The sequence below is a fragment of the Oncorhynchus tshawytscha genome, linkage group LG05 (genome assembly GCF_018296145.1).
Source record: "Oncorhynchus tshawytscha isolate Ot180627B linkage group LG05, Otsh_v2.0, whole genome shotgun sequence".
NCBI lineage: Eukaryota > Metazoa > Chordata > Actinopteri > Salmoniformes > Salmonidae > Oncorhynchus > Oncorhynchus tshawytscha.
Genome location: NC_056433.1, coordinates 86,394,889 through 86,419,680, shown reverse-complemented (window position 1 = coordinate 86,419,680; position 24,792 = coordinate 86,394,889). Strand labels below are relative to the sequence as shown.

Genomic DNA, 24,792 nt, shown 5'->3' with positions numbered 1-24,792 from the left:
GAATGATGCTGATGAAGATAACACCTCTCTGCAGGCTGTCCATTCTCAAGATGCTGAAATAAATAAAACCCTATTTCTCCACTCCTGTTCGCGAGTCGAAATGTACTTTTTTTTTTTTGTGGAAAAGAAATGCTGGAGTAATTGTGCAGGAGTTAATATTAAGGCTAGGTTAGACCTACAGGCAAGTGTCCAGATTTCATTTGCCATTCAACCCATCTGAACAGTAAGCTACAGTTCCCTTGAGATAACACAGGCCTATTTGAAGTCACTGTCTTGTGACTCACCCCCGGCACCCCCGGCACAGCCAGCACCCCCGGCACAGCCAGCACCCCCGGCACAGCCAGCACTGCTATCATCCTCTTACCACTTAACCGAAACATTCCTGTTCTGGTCCTCCCTTCTCTTTATTTTCAACTTTCCATTTCACAGCTTTTCTCTTATTTAACTCAACTTTGACATCATTGTCCTTTTTGTCTCAGTGGAGCGACGTCTACTTTTTCTGCACCATCCCAAAACGTTTTTGTTTTTGCAATTGGTGTGTAGACTATTCGGTGTGTTAAAAGTTTTGCGCTATAGCTTAAGCTGGCAAAAGCATAAGTGACAACAAAACCTAAAATTGATACGGGGCGGCAGGGTAGCCTAGTGGTTAGAGTGTAGGGGCGGCAGGGTAGCCTAGTGGTTAGAGTGTAGGGGCGGCAGGGTAGCCTAGTGGTTAGAGTGTAGGGGCGGCAGGGTAGCCTAGTGGTTAGAGTGTAGAGGCGGCAGGGTAGCCTAGTGGTTAGAGTGTAGGGGCGGCAGGGTAGCCTAGTGGTTAGAGTGGAGGGGCGGCAGGGTAGCCTAGTGGTTAGAGTGGAGGGGCGGCAGGGTAGCCTAGTGGTTAGAGTGGAGGGGCGGCAGGGTAGCCTAGTGGTTAGAGTGGAGGGCGGCAGGGTAGCCTAGTGGTTAGAGTGGAGGGCGGCAGGGTAGCCTAGTGGTTAGAGTGGAGGGCGGCAGGGTAGCCTAGTGGTTAGAGTGTAGAGGCGGCAGGGTAGCCTAGTGGTTAGAGTGGAGGGGCGGCAGGGTAGCCTAGTGGTTAGAGTGGAGGGGCGGCAGGGTAGCCTAGTGGTTAGAGTGTAGGGGCGGCAGGGTAGCCTAGTGGTTAGAGTGGAGGGGCGGCAGGGTAGCCTAGTGGTTAGAGTGGAGGGACGGCAGGGTAGCCTAGTGGTTAGAGTGTAGAGGCGGCAGGGTAGCCTAGTGGTTAGAGTGTAGGGGCGGCAGGGTAGCCTAGTGGTTAGAGTGTAGAGGCGGCAGGGTAGCCTAGTGGTTAGAGTGGAGGGGCGGCAGGGTAGCCTAGTGGTTAGAGTGGAGGGGCGGCAGGGTAGCCTAGTGGTTAGAGTGGAGGGGCGGCAGGGTAGCCTAGTGGTTAGAGTGTAGGGGCGGCAGGGTAGCCTAGTGGTTAGAGTGTAGAGGCGGCAGGGTAGCCTAGTGGTTAGAGTGGAGGGCGGCAGGGTAGCCTAGTGGTTAGAGTGTAGAGGCGGCAGGGTAGCCTAGTGGTTAGAGTGTAGAGGCGGCAGGGTAGCCTAGTGGTTAGAGTGTAGGGGCGGCAGGGTAGCCTAGTGGTTAGAGTGTAGGGGCGGCAGGGTAGCCTAGTGGTTAGAGTGTAGGGGCGGCAGGGTAGCCTAGTGGTTAGAGTGGAGGGCGGCAGGGTAGCCTAGTGGTTAGAGTGGAGGGGCGGCAGGGTAGCCTAGTGGTTAGAGTGTAGGGGCGGCAGGGTAGCCTAGTGGTTAGAGTGTAGGGCGGCAGGGTAGCCTAGTGGTTAGAGTGTAGAGGAGGCAGGGTAGCCTAGTGGTTAGAGTGTAGGGGCGGCAGGGTAGCCTAGTGGTTAGAGTGGAGGGGCGGCAGGGTAGCCTAGTGGTTAGAGTGTAGAGGAGGCAGGGTAGCCTAGTGGTTAGAGTGGAGGGGCGGCAGGGTAGCCTAGTGGTTAGAGTGTAGAGGCGGCAGGGTAGCCTAGTGGTTAGAGTGTAGAGGCGGCAGGGTAGCCTAGTGGTTAGAGTGGAGGGCCGGCAGGGTAGCCTAGTGGTTAGAGTGGAGGGCCGGCAGGGTAGCCTAGTGGTTAGAGTGGAGGGCCGGCAGGGTAGCCTAGTGGTTAGAGTGGAGGGCCGGCAGGGTAGCCTAGTGGTTAGTTTGGAGGGCCGGCAGGGTAGCCTAGTGGTTAGAGTGTAGAGGCGGCAGGGTAGCCTAGTGGTTAGAGTGTATAGGTGGCAGGGTAGCCTAGTGGTTAGAGTGTAGAGGTGGCAGGGTAGCCTAGTGGTTAGAGTGTAGAGGTGGCAGGGTAGCCTAGTGGTTAGAGTGTAGAGGTGGCAGGGTAGCCTAGTGGTTAGAGTGTAGAGGAGGCGGGTAGCCTAGTGGTTAGAGTGTAGAGGCGGCAGGGTAGCCTAGTGGTTAGAGTGTAGAGGTGGCAGGGTAGCCTAGTGGTTAGAGTGTAGAGGTGGCAGGGTAGCCTAGTGGTTAGAGTGTAGAGGCGGCAGGGTAGCCTAGTGGTTAGAGTGTAGAGGCGGCAGGGTAGCCTAGTGGTTAGAGTGTAGAGGCGGCAGGGTAGCCTAGTGGTTAGAGCGTTGGACTAGTAACCGGAAGGTTGCAAGTTCAAACCCCCGAGCCGACAAGGTACAAATCTGTCGTTCTGCCCCTGAACAGGCAGTTAACCCACTGTTCCTAGGCCGTCATTGAAAATAAGAATTTGTTCTTAACTGACTTGCCTAGTAAAATAAAGGTAAAATAAAAAAAACATGGATTATTTTTAATCAAATCTAATTTTCTTTGTGACGAGCGCCAAATACAACCAGTGTAGACCTTACAGTGAAATGATCACCTACAAGCCCTTTACCAACAAATGCAGTTAAGAAAAATAAGTGTGAAGTATTGTATTCTTTCTTCAACCCACCACCCACCCTTCATCCACACAATATTTCATGACCTTAAAACCCCAAAACTGTCCCGCGGATATAACCATCACTAGCACACACCCTTTAAAACCGCTCCTTTCAGACCGAGATCTCTTCTTCTAGCCAAAACAATGGGCAACTGGGGATTTTTATACATGACCCTAAGCATGATGGGATGTTAACGGCTTAATTAACTCTGGAACCACACCTGTGTGGAAGCACCTGCTTTCAATATAGTTTGTATCCCGATTTTACTCAAGCGTTTCCTTCATTTGGGCAGTTAACCAATAAGGCTCATCATTCATTTAAAAAAATAATTAAAGAAGACAAAAATACCTGTAAATATCCCAGGTTGCACCTTTAAAACATCAGTATGAAATTGGGTTGAGATACTCCAGTCCAAGACAAGCTAAACTAAGCTAAGCCCGAGGGACTCGTGAAGAAACTCAAACGTGTCACGCATGCTAGCGCGTATCCCTCCATCCTATATGTCAATCTAAACATTTTAAGCCCACTTCATATGGAAAAGGGAAAAATGCTTAATAATGTACCTCAAATCACATGATGCCTACAGGCGACAGTGAGATCAGGATTGGTATGTGCCTTCATCATATCAAAGATTATTTGTTGCATAAATAGATGAGTTAAAACAGCTGAAGAGACATGTTTGTGTTTCCAGCTCCAGCAGTGCAATGAAATGTTTAACAGCACAACACTATCTAACAGCACAATACTATCTAACAGCACAACACTATCTAACAGCACAACACTATCTAACAGCACAACACTATCTAACAGCACAATACTATCTAACAGCACAATGCTATCTAACAGCACAATACTATCTAACGGCACAACACTATCTAACGGCACAACGCTATCTAACAGCACAATACTATCTAACGGCACAACACTATCTAACGGCACAATGCTATCTAACAGCACAATGCTATCTAACAGCACAACGCTATCTAACAGCACAACGCTATCTAACAGCACAACACTATCTAACAGCACAACACTATCTAACAGCACAACACTATCTAACAGCACAATACTATCTAACAGCACAACACTATCTAACAGCACAACACTATCTAACAGCACAATACTATCTAACAGCACAATACTATCTAACAGCACAACACTATCTAACAGCACAATACTATCTAACAGCACAATACTATCTAACAGCACAACACTATCTAACAGCACAATACTATCTAACAGCACAATACTATCTAACAGCACAACACTATCTAACAGCACAACACTATCTAACAGCACAATACTATCTAACAGCACAACACTATCTAACAGCACAACACTATCTAACGGCACAACGCTATCTAACAGCACAACGCTATCTAACAGCACAATACTATCTAACGGCACAACACTATCTAACGGCACAACGCTATCTAACAGCACAACGCTATCTAACGGCACAACGCTATCTAACGGCACAACACTATCTAACGGCACAACGCTATCTAACGGCACAACACTATCTAACGGCACAATACTATCTAACAGCACAACACTATCTAACAGCACAATACTATCTAACAGCACAATGCTATCTAACGGCACAACGCTATCTAACGGCACAATACTATCTAACGGCACAACACTATCTAACGGCACAACGCTATCTAACAGCACAATACTATCTAACGGCACAACACTATCTAACGGCACAATGCTATCTAACAGCACAATGCTATCTAACAGCACAACGCTATCTAACAGCACAACGCTATCTAACAGCACAACACTATCTAACAGCACAACACTATCTAACAGCACAACTATCTAACAGCACAATACTATCTAACAGCACAACACTATCTAACAGCACAACACTATCTAACAGCACAATACTATCTAACAGCACAATACTATCTAACAGCACAATACTATCTAACAGCACAACACTATCTAACAGCACAATACTATCTAACAGCACAATACTATCTAACAGCACAACACTATCTAACAGCACAATACTATCTAACAGCACAATACTATCTAACAGCACAACACTATCTAACAGCACAACACTATCTAACAGCACAATACTATCTAACAGCACAACACTATCTAACAGCACAACACTATCTAACGGCACAACGCTATCTAACAGCACAACGCTATCTAACAGCACAATACTATCTAACGGCACAACACTATCTAACGGCACAACGCTATCTAACAGCACAACGCTATCTAACGGCACAACGCTATCTAACGGCACAATACTATCTAACGGCACAACGCTATCTAACGGCACAACACTATCTAACGGCACAATACTATCTAACAGCACAACACTATCTAACAGCACAATACTATCTAACAGCACAATGCTATCTAACGGCACAACGCTATCTAACGGCACAATACTATCTAACGGCACAACACTATCTAACGGCACAACGCTATCTAACAGCACAACGCTATCTAACGGCACAACGCTATCTAACGGCACAATACTATCTAACGGCACAACGCTATCTAACGGCACAACACTATCTAACGGCACAATACTATCTAACAGCACAACACTATCTAACAGCACAATACTATCTAACAGCACAATGCTATCTAACGGCACAACGCTATCTAACGGCACAACACTATCTAACGGCACAATGCTATCTAACGGCACAATACTATCTAACAGCACAACACTATCTAACAGCACAATACTATCTAACAGCACAATGCTATCTAACGGCACAACGCTATCTAACGGCACAACGCTATCTAACGGCACAACGCTATCTAACGGCACAATACTATCTAACAGCACAATACTATCTAACGGCACAATACTATCTAACAGCACAATACTATCTAACAGCACAATACTATCTAACAGCACAATGCTATCTAACGGCACAACGCTATCTAACGGCACAATACTATCTAACAGCACAATGCTATCTAACGGCACAATGCTATCTAACAGCACAATGCTATCTAACGGCACAACGCTATCTAACGGCACAACGCTATCTAACGGCACAACACTATCTAACGGCACAATGCTATCTAACGGCACAATGCTATCTAACGGCACAATGCTATCTAACGGCACAATGCTATCTAACGGCACAATGGTTGCATCACCGCCTGATATGGCGACTGCTCAGCATCTGACCGTAAGGCGCTACAGAGGGTAATACGTACAGCCCAGTACATCACTGGGACCAAGCTTCCTGCCATCCAGGACCTTTGTACCAGGCAGTGTCAGAGGAAAGCCCTATAGAGGGTAGTGAGAAAAGCCCAGTACATCACTGGGACCAAGCTTCCTGCCATCCAGGACCTTTATACCAGGCGGTGTCAGAGGAAGGCCCTATAGAGGGTAGTGAGTACAACCCAGTACATCACTGGGACCAAGCTTCCCTATAGAGGGTAGTGAGTACAACCCAGTACATCACTGGGACCAAGCTTCCTGCCATCCAGGACCTTTATACCAGGCGGTGTCAGAGGAAGGCCCTATAGAGGGTAGTGAGTACAGCCCAGTACATCACTGGGACCAAGCTTCCTGCCATCCAGGACCTTTATACCAGGCGGTGTCAGAGGAAAGCCCTATAGAGGGTAGTGAGTACGACCCAGTACATCACTGGGACCAAGCTTCCTGCCATCCAGGACCTTTATACCAGGCAGTGTCAGAGGAAAGCCCTATAGAGGGTAGTGAGTACGACCCAGTACATCACAGGGACCAAGCTTCCTGCCATCCAGGATCTTTATACCAGGCGGTGTCAGAGGAAGGCCCTAAGAATTGTCAAAGACTCCAGTCACCCTAGTCACAGACTGTCCTTTCTGCTACCGCAAGGCATGTGGTACAGGAGCTCCGAGTCTAGAACCAAAAGGATCCTTAACAGCTTCTACCCCCAAGCCATAAAACTGCTGAACAGCTAATCAAATGGCCACCCCGACTATTTACATTGACTGACCCCCCGCTTTTAAACTGCTGCTACTCTCCGTTTATCCATGCATAGTCACTTTACCCCTGTCCAACATGTACCCGCGCACATTGACTCAGTACAGGTACCACTTGAATATAGCCTCATTGTTATTTTAGTGTGTTATTTTTTTACTTTAGTTAATTTAGCAAATATATTCTTAACTATATTTTCTTTAAAACTGCATTGTTGGTTAAAGGGCTTGTAAGTAAGCATTTCACTGTTGTATTTGGAGCATGTGACAATTTTTTTTTTTTTTTTTTACAGCACAATACTATCTAACAGGACAATACTGTACACAAATACATCAAAACAATTAGAAGAAACAAGAAATATCAGAATAAGCTGTTAGTGTCAGGTCATTTATTTTTTATATAATGTAACTATAGCATATAATGAACTATAGCATATAATGTAACTATAGCATATAATGTAACTATAAAATATAATGTACTATAAAATATAATGTAAGTATAAAATGTAATGTAAGTATAAAATGTAATGTAAGTATAAAATGTAATGAACTATCAAATGTAATGAACTATCAAATGTAATGAACTATCAAATGTAATGAACTATCAAATGTAATGAACTATCAAATGTAATGAACTATCAAATGTTAGGTTTTATAGTACACCATCAGTACCATCTTTACATATTTTCTGAGATAAATCTGTTACAGGGAGCAGACATTTGCATTGTATTTCTAGTCTTCAGACCAGAGAGATGTCAAAGGGTTTTGCTGCCACCTAGTGGGTAAACTGAGAACAGCACCAGACTACGTCAACCACCCGTGCGTGTCTGATCAGTAGATCTGTGACGATTAATTGTCATGAAAATAACCACAGATTTCATAATTGTCATTTTCATTGAAACATGTTTTGAGCTTGTATTCCATCTTTGGCTACGGCCTAACGAATACAACACAGCTCTAGTGACAACCGTTGGCTCTACGGCCTAACAAATACAACACAGCCCTGGTGACAACCGTTGGCTCTACGGCCTAACAAATACAACACAGCCCTGGTCAAATCAAATTTTATTTGTCACATACACATGGTTAGCAGATGTTAATGCGAGTGTAGCGAAATGCTTGTGCTTCTAGTTCCGACAATGCAGTAATAACGAGCATCCTGGCGGGCTGTATCACCGCCTGGTATGGCAACTGCACCGCCCTCAACCGTAAGGCTCTCCAGAGGGTAGTGAGGTCTGCACAACGCATCACCGGGGGCAAACTACCTGCCCTCCAGGACACCTACACCACCCGATGCTACAGGAAGGCCATAAAGATCATCAAGGACATCAACCACCCGAGCCACTGCCTGTTCACCCCGCTGTCATCCAGAAGGCGAGGTCAGTACAGGTGCATCAAAGCTGGGACCGAGAGACTGAAAAACAGCTTCTATCTCAAGGCCATCAGACTGTTAAACAGCCATCACTAACATTGAGTGGCTACTGCCAACACACTTACAACCGTTGGCTCTACGGCCTAACGAATACCACACAGCCCTGGTGCCAACCGTTGGCTCTACGGCCTAACAAATACAACACAGCTCTGGTGACAACCGTTGGCTCTACGGTCTAACAAATACCACACAACTCTGGTGCCAACCGTTGGCTCTACGGCCTAACAAATACAACACAGCTCTGGTGCCAACCGTTGGCTCTACGGCCTAACAAATACAACACAGCTCTAGTGACAACCGTTGGCTCTACGGCCTAACAAATACAACACAGCTCTAGTGACAACCGTTGGCTCTACTGCCTAACGAATACAACACAGCTCTAGTGACAACCGTTGGCTCTACGGCCTAACGAATACAACACAGCTCTAGTGACAACCGTTGGCTCTACGGCCTAACAAATACAACACAGCTCTGGTGACAACCGTTGGCTCTACGGCCTAACAAATACAACACAGCTCTGGTGACAACCGTTGGCTCTACGGCCTAACAAATACAACACAGCTCTGGTGACAACCGTTGGCTCTACGGCCTAACGAATACAACACAGCTCTAGTGACAACCGTTGGCTCTACGGCCTAACAAATACAACACAGCTCTGGTGACAACCGTTGGCTCTACGGCCTAACAAATACAACACAGCTCTGGTGACAACCGTTGGCTCTACGGCCTAACAAATACAACACAGCCCTGGTGCCAACCGTTGGCTCTACGGCCTAACAAATACAACACAGCTCTGGTTACAACAAACTCAAAAACAAAATGGTTTAAGCGCTTGGAACTTTTGGAAATTAAGCTTTTCCTCCAGACTGTGCTGCTCTGCTCGTAAAATATTGACACATTTGACCCTTTTCATGTCAACATTTTAAACTGATATTAGGTAAACTGTATATGCACTTAAAAAAAAAAGTTTACATACCCTCTTCAAATAAATGTAATATGAGGATTATGACAAAGAAAAGTAGGCATTTATTTGACGGTCATTGTCCTTAACTGTCCGTTGGCAGATTATAGGATAATGGTGCCACAGTAGATCTCACTGTGAGGAAAGGAACTGCAACGTCGCCAATGAGAGAACTGATTTAATGAAATGTATTTTACTGGAAGGAGTATTGTTGCACTTTAAGAGGACGGAAGCAAACTCCTGCAATATGGATGGATTAGCTAAACACTATAGATGATTAAAAACAAACAAACAAACAAACAGGGATAATAAACATGAGGATGAATGAATCCGTTAGTAGAAGTTATGAATAGGGCCTCTGTGTTTCGGGAACAATAAAAATGTCACATGACAGATTTGATCCTGTATTTTTAAGCCTTCTCCAGAAATGAACATTACACCAACAAATACAAGTAATTGTGTTTGAGGATGGTGCTGGACCATCTGTCATAAAACAAAAATGTAAAAAAAAGAAAAAAAAGGGGACAGTTTGATGAAAAAGCTTTAAATAAAACATAAAAATCCAGGTCATGTGACATGACTGTGCAAAACACAGGGAGCCTAGTGCAGTGGATGGGCCCGCGGTAAGACTGGACTAGTGCAGTGGATGGGCCCGCGGTAAGACTGGACTAGTGCAGTGGATGGGCCCGCGGTAAGACTGGACTAGTGCAGTGGATGGGCCCACGGTAAGACTGGACTAGTGCAGTGGATGGGCTCGCGGTAAGACTGGACTAGTGCAGTGGATGGGCCCACGGTAAGACTGGACTAGTGCAGTGGATGGGCCCACGGTAAGACTGGACTAGTGCAGTGGGGATGGGCCCACGGTAAGACTGGACTAGTGCAGTGGGGATGGGCCCACGGTAAGACTGGACTATTGCAGTGGGATGGGCCCACGGTAAGACTGGACTAGTGCAGTGGATGGGCCCGCGGTAAGACTGGACTAGTGCAGTGGGGATGGTAAGACTGGACTAGTGCAGTGGGGATGGGCCCACGGTAAGACTGGACTAGTGCAGTGGATGGGCCCGCGGTAAGACTGGACTAGTGCAGTGGGGATGGGCCCACGGTAAGACTGGACTAGTGCAGTGGATGGGCCCGCGGTAAGACTGGACTAGTGCAGTGGGGATGGGCCCACGGTAAGACTGGACTAGTGCAGTGGGGATGGGCCCACGGTAAGACTGGACTAGTGCAGTGGGGATGGGCCCACGGTAAGACTGGACTAGTGCAGTGGATGGGCCCACGGTAAGACTGGACTAGTGCAGTGGGGATGGGCCCACGGTAAGACTGGACTAGTGCAGTGGGGATGGGCCCACGGTAAGACTGGACTACATGTGACTGAACTTACTTCTGGTTTCATGGACGGGGGCTTCAGGGTTTGGGAAGGTGGCGGCAGCAAGCTGGAGAACGGGTGCAGTGCCAGGGTGATGGTCTGATGATGAAAGGACAGGGGGGGTGGAAGGAGGGCGGGAGAGAGAGAGACAGAGGTGATTAAGGGTTGGGTAAATGACAGGTGTGGGATGGTACCATTAAACACATCAAAGCAGATTAGAGGACACAGCCACCTGCAGTAGGAGGAGGAAGAATGCTTCATGAAGTGCTTTGAGAGACTAGTCAAGGTCCATATCACCTGCACCCTACCTGACACCCTAAATCCACTCCAATTTGCTTACCGCCCCAATAGGTCCACAAACGATGCAATCGCAACCACACTGCACACTGCCCTAACCCATCTGGACAAGGAATACCTATGTGAGAATGCTGTTCATCGACTACAGCTCGGCATTCAACACCATAGTACCCTCCAAGCTCGTCATCAAGCTCTGTGCAACCCGCCCTGTGCAACTGGGTCCTGGACTTCCTGACGGGCCGCCCCCAGGTGGTGAGGGTAGATAACAACATCTCCACCCCGCTGATCCTCAACACTGGGGCCCCACAAGGGTGCGTTCTGAGCCCTCCCCTGTACTCCCTGTTCACCCACGACTGCGTGGCCATGCACGCCTCCAACTCAATCATCAAGTTTGCAGACGACACTACAGTGATAGGCTTGATTACCAACAACGACGAGACGGCCTACAGGGAGGAGGTGATGGCCCTAGGAGTGTGGTGTCAGGAAAACAACCTCACACTCAATGTCAACAAAACTAAGGAGATGATTGTGGACTTCAGGAAACAGCAGAGGGAACACCCCCCTATCCACATCAACGGGACAGTAGTGGAGAGGGTAGTAAGTTTTAAGTTCCTCGGCGAACACATCACGGACAAACTGAATTGGTCCACCCACACAGACAGCATCGTGAAGAAGGCGCAGCAGCGCCTCTTCAACCTCAGGAGGCTGGTCACCAAAAACACTCCTGTCGGGCAGAATCAGAAACTGCTCCACAACCGCAAGGCTCTCTAGAGGGTAGTGAGGTCTGCACAACGCATCACCGGGGGCAAACTACCTGCCCTCCAGGACACCTACACCACCCGATGTTACAGGAAGGCCATAAAGATCATTAAGGACAACAACCACCCGAGCCACTGCCTGTTCACCCCACTATCATCCAAGGAGAGGTCAGTACAGGTGCATCAAAGCTGGGACCGAAAGACTGAAAAACAGCTTCTATCTCAAGGCCATCAGACTGTTAAACAGCCACCACTAACATTGAGTGGCTGCTGCCAACATACTGACTCAACTCCAGCCACTTTAATATTGGAAATTGATGTAAAAAATGTATCACTAGTCACTTTAAACTATGCCACTTTGTATAATGTTTACATACCCTACATTACTCATCTCATATGTATATACTGTACTCTATACCATCTACTGCATCTTGCCTATGCCGTTCTGTACCATAACTCATTCATATATCTTTATGTATATATTCTTTATCCCTTTATATAAGACAGTAGGTGGACACAGCCCCAACACCCTGCAGTAGGAGGAGGACACAGCCCCAACACCCTGCAGTAGGAGGAGGACACAGCCCCAACACCCTGCAGTAGGAGGAGGACACAGCCCCAACACCCTGCAGTAGGAGGAGGACACAGCCCCAACACCCTGCAGTAGGAGGAGGACACAGCCCCAACAGGAGGAGGACACAGCCCCAACACCCTGCAGTAGGAGGAGGACACAGCCCCAACACCCTGCAGTAGGAGGAGGACACAGCCCCAACACCCTGCAGTAGGAGGAGGACACAGCCCCATCACCCTGCAGTAGGAGGAGGACACAGCCCCATCACCCTGCAGTAGGAGGAGGACACAGCCCCAACACCCTGCAGTAGGAGGAGGACACAGCCCCAACACCCTGCAGTAGGAGGAGGACACACCCCCAACACCCTGCAGTAGGAGGAGGACACACCCCCATCACCCTGCAGTAGGAGGAGTACACAGCCCCAACACCCTGCAGTAGGAGGAGTACACAGCCCCAACACCCTGCAGTAGGAGGAGGACACAGCCCCAACACCCTGCAGTAGGAGGAGGACACACCCCCAACACCCTGCAGTAGGAGTACACAGCCCCAACACCCTGCAGTAGGAGGAGTACACAGCCCCAACACCCTGCAGTAGGAGGAGGACACAGCCCCATCACCCTGGAGGAGGACACAGCCCCATCACCCTGCAGTAGGAGGAGGACACAGCCCCATCACCCTGCAGTAGGAGGACACCCTGCAGCCCCATCACCCTGCAGTAGGAGGAGGACACAGCCCCAATCACCCTGCAGTAGGAGGAGGACACAGCCCCATCACCCTGCAGTAGGAGGAGGACACAGCCCCATCACCCTGCAGTAGGAGGAGGACACAGCCCCAACACCCTGCAGTAGGAGGACACCAGCCCCAACATCCTGCAGTAGGAGGAGGACACAGCATCAACATCCTGCAGGAGGACACAGCATCAACATCCTGAGGAGGACACAGCATCAACATCCTGCAGTAGGAGGAGGACACAGCATCAACATCCTGCAGTAGGAAGAGGACACAGCCCCGACACCCTGCAGTAGGAGGAGGACACAGCATCAACATCCTGCAGTAGGAGGAGGACACAGCATCAACATCCTGCAGTAGGAGGAGGACACAGCATCAACATCCTGCAGTAGGAGGACACAACACCCTGCCACAGACACCCTGCAGCCCCAACACCCTGCAGTAGGAGGAGGACACAGCCCCATCACCCTGCAGTAGAAGGAGGACACAGCCCCAACACCCTGCAGTAGGAGGAGGACACAGCCCCAACACCCCCCAGCACACATCCTGCAGTAGGAGGAGGACACAGCATCAACATCCTGCCCAACACCCTGCAGTAGGAGGAGGACACAGCATCCCATCACCCTGCAATAGGAGGAGGAGGAGGACACAGCATCAACATCCTGCAGTAGGACACAACCCAGACACCCTGCAGTAGGAGGAGGACACAGCCCCAACACCCTGCAGTAGGAGGAGGACACAGCCCCAACACCCTGCAGTAGGAGGAGGACACAGCCCCAACACCCTGCAGTAGGAGGAGGACACAGCATCAACATCCTGCAGTAGGAGGAGGACACAGCATCAACATCCTGCAGTAGGACACAGCCCCGACACCCTGCAGTAGGAGGAGGACACAGCCCCAACACCCTGCAGGGGGAGGAGGACACAGCCCCAACACCCTGCAGGGGGAGGAGGACACAGCCCCAACACCCTGCAGTAGGAGGAGGACACAACCCCATCACCCTGCAATAGGAGGAGGACACAGCATCAACATCCTGCAGTAGGACACAGCCCCGACACCCTGCAGTAGGGACACAGCCCCAACACCCTGCAGTAGGGACACAGCCCCAACACCCTGCAGTAGGAGGAGGACACAGCCCCAACACCCTGCAGTAGGAGGAGGACACAGCCCCAACACCCTGCAGTAGGAGGAGGACATCACATCCCCCAACACCCTGCAGTAGGAGGAGGACACAGCCCCAACACCCTGCAGTAGGAGGAGGACACAGCCCCAACACCCTGCAGTAGGAGGAGGACACAGCCCCAACACCCTGCAGTAGGAGGAGGACACAGCCCCAACACCCTGCAGTAGGAGGAGGACACAGCCCCAACACCCTGCAGTAGGAGGAGGACACAGCCCCGACACCCTGCAGTAGGAAGGGACACAGCCCCAACACCCTGCAGTAGGAGGACACAGCCCCGACACCCTGCAGTAGGGACACAGCCCCAACACCCTGCAGTAGAAGGAGGACACAGCCCCGACACCCTGCAGTAGGGACACAGCCCCAACACCCTGCAGTAGTAGGAGGACACAGCCCCGACACCCTGCAGTAGGGACACAGCCCCAACACCCTGCAGTAGGAGGACACAGCCCCGACACCCTGCAGTAGGGACACAGCCCCAACACCCTGCAGTAGAAGGAGGACACAGCCCCGACACCCTGCAGTAGGGACACAGCCCCAACACCCTGCAGTAGTAGGAGGACACAGCCCCGACACCCTGCAGTAGGGACACAGCCCCAACACCCTGCAGTAGGAGGACACAGCCCCAACACCCTGCAGTAGGAGGACACAGCCACTAGATGGCCACAGTGTACACCCTCTTACACAGATTCATGTACACACCAGAGTAAAATGCATGATGAATCAGACTTCCTATTGGTCATTTGCGTTTATACAGGACATCCCCAACCTACCGTCAACCAAATCATGTCAATGAAGAGCTATACGGAGCAATCCACACAGTTACAACATTTGGGAGGTGCACGGCAATGCGGTACCAACTCAATCTGACCTCTGCATGCCTCCGGAGGCTACTCCATAAGGAGCCTTCAAACTCATTTTCAGATCAAGCATAAATTGGCTTTTAAACAGTCATCACAATGAATGGAAATGTTTGGTGGCATGAATGGAATAAGACAAAAACGATGCTGATACACAGCGCATTTGGAAAGTTCAGACCACTTGACTTAAAAACGTTTATTTGTTAATTAAGTTACAGCCTTATTCTATAAAATATATAATTCTCAATCTACACACAATACACCATAATGACAAAGCAAAAACAGTTTTTTTTTAAATGTTTGCTAACTTTTTACAAATAAAAACGGAAATATCATATTTACATAAGTATTCAGACCCTTTACTCAATACTTTGCTGAAGCACCTTTGGCAGCGTTTACAGCCTCAAGTCTTCTTGTGTGCCAAGCTTGTAGCGTCATACCCCTGTATTTGGGGAGATTCTTCCATTCTTCTCGGCAGATCCTCTCAAGCTCTGTCAGGTTGGATGGGGAGTGTCGCTGCCCAGCTATTTTTTGGTCTTTCCAGAAATGTCTGATTGGGATCAAGTCCGGGCTCTGGTTGGGCCACTCAAAGACATTGAGACTTGTCCCAAAGCCACACCTGCATTGTCTTGGCTGTGTGTTTAGGGTCATTGTCCTGTTGGAAGGTGGACCTTCGCCCCAGTCTGAGGTCCAGAGCAGGTTTTCATCAAGGATCTCTCTGTACTTTGCTCTGTTCATCTTTCCCTCGATCCTGACTAGTCTCCCAGGCCTGCCGTTGAAAAACATCCCCACAGCATGATGCTGCCACCACCATGCTTCACCGTAGGGATGGTGCCAGGTTTCCTCCAGACCTGACTCTTGGCCTTCAGACCAAAGAGTTCAATCTTGCTTTCATCAGACCAGAGAATCTTGTTCCTCATGGTCTGAGAGTCCTTAAGGTGCCTTTTGGCAAACTCCAAGGGGGCTGTCATGTGCCTTTTACTGAGTAGTGGCTTTCCTTCTACCCACTCTACCATAAAAGCCTGATTGGTGGAGTGCTACAGAGATAGTTGTCCCATCTCCTTAACAGCTTCTACCCCCAAGCCATAAGACTGCTGAACAAATAATCAAATGGCCAACCCAGAGTATTTGCATTGACACCCCTCCCCTTTGTTTTGTACACTGCTGCTATTCGCTGTTTACTGTCTATGCACAGTCACTTTACCCCAACCTCCATGTAAGAATTACCTCGACTAACCTGTACCCCTGCACATTGACTCTACCACTGTATATAGCCTCGTTATTTTGTTATGGAAATAACGTGCTACTTTATTTAGTAAGTATTTTCTTAACTCTATTTCTTGAAGTGCATTGTTGGTTATTAAAGGCTTGTAAGTAGAGGTCGAACGATTATTTAGGGCCGATTTCAAGTTCTCATAACAATCGGAAATCGGTGTTTTTGGGCGCCGATTTGCAGATTTAAAAAAAAAACAATTTTTATTTTTTATTTATACCTTTATTTAACTAGGCAAGTCAGTGTAACCGAAGTGAAATGGCTAGCTAGTTAGCGCGCGCTAATAGCGTTTCAAACGTCACTCGCTCTGAGCCTTCTAGTAGTTGTTCCCCTTGCTCTGCATGGGTAACGCTGCTTCGATGGAGGCCGTTGTCGTTGTGTTGCTGGTTCGAGCCCAGGGAGGAGCGAGGAGAGGGACGGAAGCTACACTGGCAAAACTAAAGTACCGATAAGAACATCCAATAGTCAAAGGTTAATGAAATACAAATGGTATAGAGAGAAATAGTCCTATAATTCCTATAACAACTACAACCTAAAACTTCTTACCCTCAAATATTGAAGACTCATGTTAAAAGGAACCACCAGCTTTCATATGTTCTCATGTTCTGAGCAAGGAACTTAAACGTTAGCTTTTTACACCACATATTTCACTTTTACTTTCTTCTCCAACACTTTGTTTTTGCATTATTTTAACCAAATTGAACATGTTTCATTATTTATTTGAGGCTAAATTGATTTTATTGATGTATTATATTAGGTTAAAATAAGTGTTCATTCAGTATTGTTGTAATTGTCATTATTACAACAACAAAACAAAAAATGTTTCAAAAAATTGTCAGATTAATCGGCATCGGCTTTTTTGGTCCTCCAATAAATCGGTATCAGTGTTGAAAAATCATAGTCGGTCGACCTCTACTTGTAAGTAAGCATTTCACACTAAGGCTGTGTTCGGCACATGTGACAAATAACATTTGATTTGATCTAAACAGAGGAAATCTGAAGCTCTGTCAGAGTGACCATCAGGTTTCTTGGTCACCTTCCTGACCACGGCCCTTCTTCCCCGATTGCTCAGTTTGCTCGGGCGGCCAGCTCTAGCAGGAGTCTTTCTAGAAAGCGTAAGGCAGGGAAGCAAATCTAGACTCATTGTGGAGAAGAAACGTCAGTTGGCCAGAGCGATGTGGATCGGTCGCCAGGCAAGAAAATGGCAGCCATATTGGTCAGGGAGAAATCCAAACCAGTCTAATTGGAATGAATGGCAGTAGAGGCATAATCCTGTGACATATCAGGAATTGTAACCTAAAATATTGTCTTATAATTATAAATACAGTTCCTATGGATTTTATACAAATGTTCTGTATAAATAGCATCTATAATATTTGTAAACAGACCATAAATGTAAAAAAAAAATATCAGTAGGTGTTGCTTTTACAAATTGTTAAAGTCCTATCATCAACTGATGTCAGCCAATGTCTGGCTGTAGACTGACTGCATTGATGAATGCAATGTTGGCATATTGGCAGTTAATTTGAAAAAAAAAAGTATATTAAATAATTCCTCTAAAACTGGCTGGCTAACTAGCTAACAAACGTACAAATGCATTCTTCAAATTCATTGTTTTACACAATATCTTATCACAGCACTGGCAAACCATGGTTGACCTACTCCCTGACCAAAATGGCTGACTGTTCTCACCAATAAGAAGGTTCCATTCTAGTATTCTAACTCCATGGTTCCATGGTTCTAATCTCATCATGGTGCTGGCATCAGAAGGTGGGTGTGTATCCAACAAATGACACAGATCCTATCGTTAAAACGTAAAAGAGAGTGTTTGTGACCGTCAGCATAAGAAAATAACGTGCATTACTTTGGTAATGGGGGTAAGAGTGAAAAGAGACAGGACTTTAAGAACGTCACACAGCAAACAGACGCTGGGGACTCACTCTAAACTATTGGCTGGATCAGGACATTGTCAGAACCGGTTAGTTACAGCACCTTGCAAGTTGAATACGATAAGATGTTCTTGGATAGGTTATTTAGATGGGGGGGGTCTAGGAAGTGTCTTACTGTTTCTGTGTGTGTGTGTGTGTGTGTCTCTTACTGGTGACAGCACTGGCGTTGTTGGGTGTGTCAGCTCTCAGGTACTGGGTGGTCTGGGTAGACGGCTGGGACAGGCCCTGGGAACTGCCACTGTCTGAAACACTGGAAGAGGGGAGAGGGATGAGAACATGAACTCATGATGAATGTGAGGAAGGAGGTACGAGGACGACGCCAACTTCACAACACAATTCTCTTACATTATCATCAAGTCATTTTCGGGCGCTCCTATTGGCCACCTGGCCAGGTACCCTATGACCTCGTCCTGAAAGAGCCTGTTCTGTCATGCTTGGCCTCAAACCAGACAGACTTTTAACAGATAGTGAACCCATCCCTGCTGTACAACCCATCACAAAGAAATCCTCTTAAGGATCTTCCTATTTACAATAAAAGGAGGGTCTGTCCATTCACATCTCACCAACAGCAGACTGATTCAATCAAACCAACCCTGATAAACAGCATTAAAGCAACTCAATTTATCTCAAATATTGCATTAGATAGATTCCTGGTTGGCTGTGAGAGCATGTGAGAATTTGTTCTGGAGACAGAGAGAGACACTGTCCCCCCAGTAATTACCGGGACAGTGCCCCCCAGTAATTACCGGGACAGTGCCCCACCCCCAGTAATTACCGGGACAGCCCCCCAGTAATTACCGGGCGGTGCCCCCAGTAATTACCGGGACAGTGCCCCCCCAGTAATTACCGGGACAGTGCCCCCCAGTAATTACCGGGACAGTGCCCCCCAGTAATTACCGGGACAGTGCCCCCCCAGTAATTACCGGGACAGTGCCCCCAGTAATTACCGGGACAGTGCCCCCTACCGGGACAGTGCCCCCCCCCAGTAATTACCGGGACAGTGCCCCCCACAGTAATTACCGGGACAGTGCCCCCCCAGTAATTACCGGGACAGTGCCCCCCCCCCCCACAGTAATTACCGGGACAGTGCCCCCAGTAATTACCGGGACAGTGCCCCCAGTAATTACCGGGACAGTGCCCAGTAATTACCGACCCCCCAGTAATTACCGGGACAGTGCCCCTCCCAGTAATTACCGGGACAGTGCCCCCCAGTAATTACCGGGACAGTGCCTTGTCAGCTTTAATTACCGAGGTATTTTCATTCATATCAGATGCCCCCCAGTTTACCGAAATTACAGCCCCCCAGTAATTTTTGTACAATAGTCACAACATTTTACCGCAAAGAACTGGGACAAATTCATGTGTAGTAAAAGGAAGTATTTGGTCCCTTGTGACTCGACACATTGGCTGGTATGTTTTGATTGCGTTTCAGATTATTTTGTTCGGATGCTAGTCTGGATGCTACCATGATTATGGATAATGAAGGAATCGTGAATAATGAGTCAGAAAGTTACAGATACACAAATATAATTAACCCCCAAGAAATGCTAACCTTTCACCATTACGAGAGGTTAACATTTTTTTTGGGGGGGGGGTTAGGATATTTGTGCCTCTAACTTTCTTAAAAAATACTTAACTTTGTACTACTTTAATACACATGTGAATGTCCCAATACTTTTGCTCCCCCAAAATTGTAGGACAAATTCACAAATATATATACATATAAATATAAAAAAAAATATATAAATAACATATATAAATATATATATATAAATATATATAAATATAAATATATATAATAATATAAATATAAATATAAATATATATAAATATAAATATAAATATAAATATATATAAATATAAAAATATATATATAAATATAAATATATAAATACATATAAATATATATACATATATACATATAAATACATATAAATATATACACATATAAATATATATACATATAAATATATAAATATATATACATATAAATATATATACATATAAATATATACACATATAAATATATATACATATAAATATATATACATATAAATATATATACATATAAATATATATACATATAAATATATATAAATATATATACATATAAATATATATACATATAAATATATATACATATAAATATATATACATATAAATATATATACATATAAATATATATAAATATATATACATATAAATATATATACATATAAATATATATACATATAATATATATACATATAAATATATAAATACATATAAATATATATAATATATATATAAATATATATATATATATACATATAAATATATATACATATAAATATATATACATATATATAATATAAATATATATACATATAAATATATATATACATATATAAATATATACATATAAATATATATACATATAAATATATATATATATAAATATATATACATATAAATATATATACATATAAATATATAAATATATATATATAAATATATATATATATAAATATATATATATACATATATAAATATATATACATATAAAATATATATACATATAAATATATAAATATATATATATATAAATATATATACATATAAATATATATAATATAAATATATAAATATATATAATATATAAAATATATACATATAAATATATATATATATATATAATATATATACATATAAATATATATACATATAAATATATAAATATATATACATATAAATATATATATATATATACATATAAATATATATACATATATATATACATATAAATATATATACATATAAATATATATATACATATAAATATATATACATATAAATATATATACATATAAATATATAAATATACATATAAATATATAAATATATATACATATAAATATATATACATATAAATATATATACATATAAATATATATACATATAAATATATATACATATAAATATATACATATAAATATATATACATATATATATAAATATATATATATATATACATATAAATATATATACATATAAATATATATACATATAAATAATATACATATAAATATATATACATAAATATATATACATATACATATAAATATATATACATATAAATATATATACATATAAATATATATACATATAAATATATATACATATAAATATATATATATAAATATATATACATATAAATATATATACATATAAATATATATACATATAATATATATATATATATATAAATATATATACATATAAATATATATACATATAAATATATATACATATAAATATATATACATATAAAATATATATATACATATAAATATATATACATATAAATATATATACATATAAATATAATACATATAAATATATACATATAAATATATATACATATAAATATATATACATATAAATATATATACATATAAAATATATATACATATAAATACATATAAATATATATACATATAAATATATATACATATAAATATATATACATATAAATATATATACATATAAATATATATACATATAAATATATATATATAAATATATAAATACATATATAAATATATATAAATATAAATATATAAATACATATAAATATATATAAATATAAATATATATAAATATAAATATATAAATACATATAAATATATATACATATAAATATATATACATATAAATATATAAATATATTATATACTTAAAATCCAAAAGTTTGAAGTATAAAGCCAAAATAAACCATTTTCAAAAATCCCCAATAATTACAGAGGGCACTGTAGATGGAGATCAGTTGAAGTGAGAAGGTTAGGGGAGCACCGGATGAATAGGAGGTAAGTCTAAAGGGACAGCACACTGTGTGAGACTTCAATACAACACCACTGATCCTCCTTAGAGGCCCCCCAGCTACTGACCTGTTGTCCAGTTCTACTCTTTTCATGCTGTGTAGATGCATAACAGCCAAGACAATGGCCACCAGGAAGATGACAGCACAGCACACCCCAACACTGATATAGAACACCCTGGTAGAGGTGGTAGGAATGGACACTCCATCTGGAGGAGAGAGAGGGATAGAGGTCAGAGGTTAGAGAGAGAGACTGACAGCACACCCCAACACTGATATAGAACACCCTGGTAGAGGTGGTAGGAATGGACACTCCATCTGGAGGAGAGAGAGGGATAGAGGTCAGAGGTTAGAGAGAGAGACTGACAGCACACCCCAACACTGATATAGAACACCCTGGTAGAGGTGGTAGGAATGGACACTCCATCTGGAGGAGAGAGAGGGATAGAGGTCAGAGGTTAGAGAGAGAGACTGACAGCACACCCCAACACTGATATAGAACACCCTGGTAGAGATGGTAGGAATGGACACTCCATCTGGAGGAGAGAGGGGGATAGAGGTCAGAGGTTAGAGAGAGAGACAGACAGCACACCCCAACACTGATATAGAACACTCTGGTAGAGGTGGTAGGAATGGACACTCCATCTGGAGGAGAGAGAGAGACAGACAGCACACCCCAACACTGATATAAAACACCCTGGTAGAGGTGGTAGGAATGGACACTCCATCTGGAGGAGAGAGAGGGATAGAGGTCAGAGGTTAGAGAGAGAGAGAGACATCACAAAACACCCCAACATTGGGATGCTACAGTAAACAATGAGATTCTAGACAATTCTGTGCATCCAACCTTGTGACAACAGTTTGGGGAAGGCCCTTTCCTGTTTCAGCATGACAATGTCCCATGCACACCGACTGCAAGCCAGGTTTAATCCCCCAACATCAGTCCCAAACCTCACTAATGCTTTTGTGACTGAATGGAGGCAAGTCCCATCAGCATTGTTCCAACATTAGTGGAAAGTCTTCCCAGAAAAGTGGAGGCTGTTATAGCAGCAAAAGGGGGACCAACTCCATATTAATGCCCATGATTTTGGGATGAGATATTCAACGAGCAGGTGTCCACATACCTGCAGTCAACTTGTGCAATACGTTAGAAGATAAAGATGGCGTTCTTCATTTCACCTGCCACAGTGTTTCATTATGAAGCTAACCAGTACTCCCCAGTCACATGATGTTTGTTTACAAGTACACAACGACGAGAGACCGGAGCCGTGTGAGTCTCTCATTGTTGTGCAGCAGGTACCAGGTGATCTAGTTACAGTACGGAATTCACAACTAAAATGTTTACCAGCTAGATATCATATAACTATTAAGTTAACTGTCCACAAAAACGCTCTGCAGTTGTGCATTTGGTTTGCTAATTTAGTAGCTAGTTAGCGATATAGCTAAGCTTCTTCCAAAATCAAGGTTGGCTTGGTAACAACAGAGAATCCCTTCCTGGATCAAGAGCCTTTCTGTATAATATTTGATTTGTGCAGCAAACTAGGAGTAGCATTTTTGAGTTGGGATATCTGTCCTGCAAATACTTCAGATCAGAGACAAAAACAACAAATCACAATGCACTCGTTAGCATTCTCTATGGGATTTTGCATTGCTAACATTCAGATTACAATAGGCACAGTTGGGGTTTGAAAATAGCGTTCACTGTGTTCAGTGTCGGTATTATCAAATATCCCGGTATGGCATAAGGTCTGTATGAAGGTATGACAATCTGGATACTGTCCAAGTCTAATGGAGTTCTAAATAGCAAAGCTTCTGACCCAAGCTGGTCTCAGTCCCTCTCTCAGTCTAAGCTCATCTCTCTGTCTGAAAGCTCTCCTCTCATCCCTGTGCCTTTTAAAAGCTTTTCTGAGATGCCTCAGGTCCAGGCCCAACCAAGCAGAAGAAGGCAAGTACCAAGTACTAAGTATCAGGACAGCTAATGGCTGCTGGTCACTGAGGCAGCAGCAGCACACAGTTCACTATAATAGTCCTGAATAAACCCCATGGAGAGGTGACTGGAGAGAGGGAGAGGTGACTGGAGAGAGGGAGAGGTGACTGGAGAGGTCGAGAGGGGCGGGGGGGGTTGAGAGGGGGGAATCAGAGTTTCAAAAGGATAAAACCCATCTCCCTCTAGGTCTAGTATTATACTGCCTTGTTGCACTGCCTTGCTGAGGCAGAGGCTATAACAGAGATGACTGGAGAGGTGAACGAGGGGGGAGAGCCTTATTGAACTACATGGCTGAATACATGGAGAGCCTTATTTTTATTTTTATTTCACCTTTATTAAAGCATAGCAGTGTGAGCAGACAACACAGAGTTACACATGGAATAAACAATTAACAAGTCAATAACACAGTAGAAAAACAAAGGGGGAGTCTATAGACAATGTGTGCAAAAGGCATGAGGAGGTAGGTGAATAATTACAATTTTGCAGATTAACACTGGAGTGATAAATGATCAGATGGTCATGTACAGGTAGAGATATTGGTGTGCAAAAGAGCAGAAAAGTAAATAAATAAAAACAGTATGGGGATGAGGTAGGTGAAAATGGGTGGGCTATTTACCAATAGACTATGTACAGCAGCAGCGATCGGTTAGCTGCTCAGATAGCTGATGTTTGAAGTTGGTGAGGGAGATAAGTCTCCAACTTC

General features: G+C 44.1%; 1 pseudogene; it reads right to left on the bottom strand.

Moving 5' to 3' along the window:
- Positions 1-24,792, bottom strand: part of LOC112238689 — a 144,930-nt pseudogene that overhangs the window by 73,891 nt on the left and 46,247 nt on the right.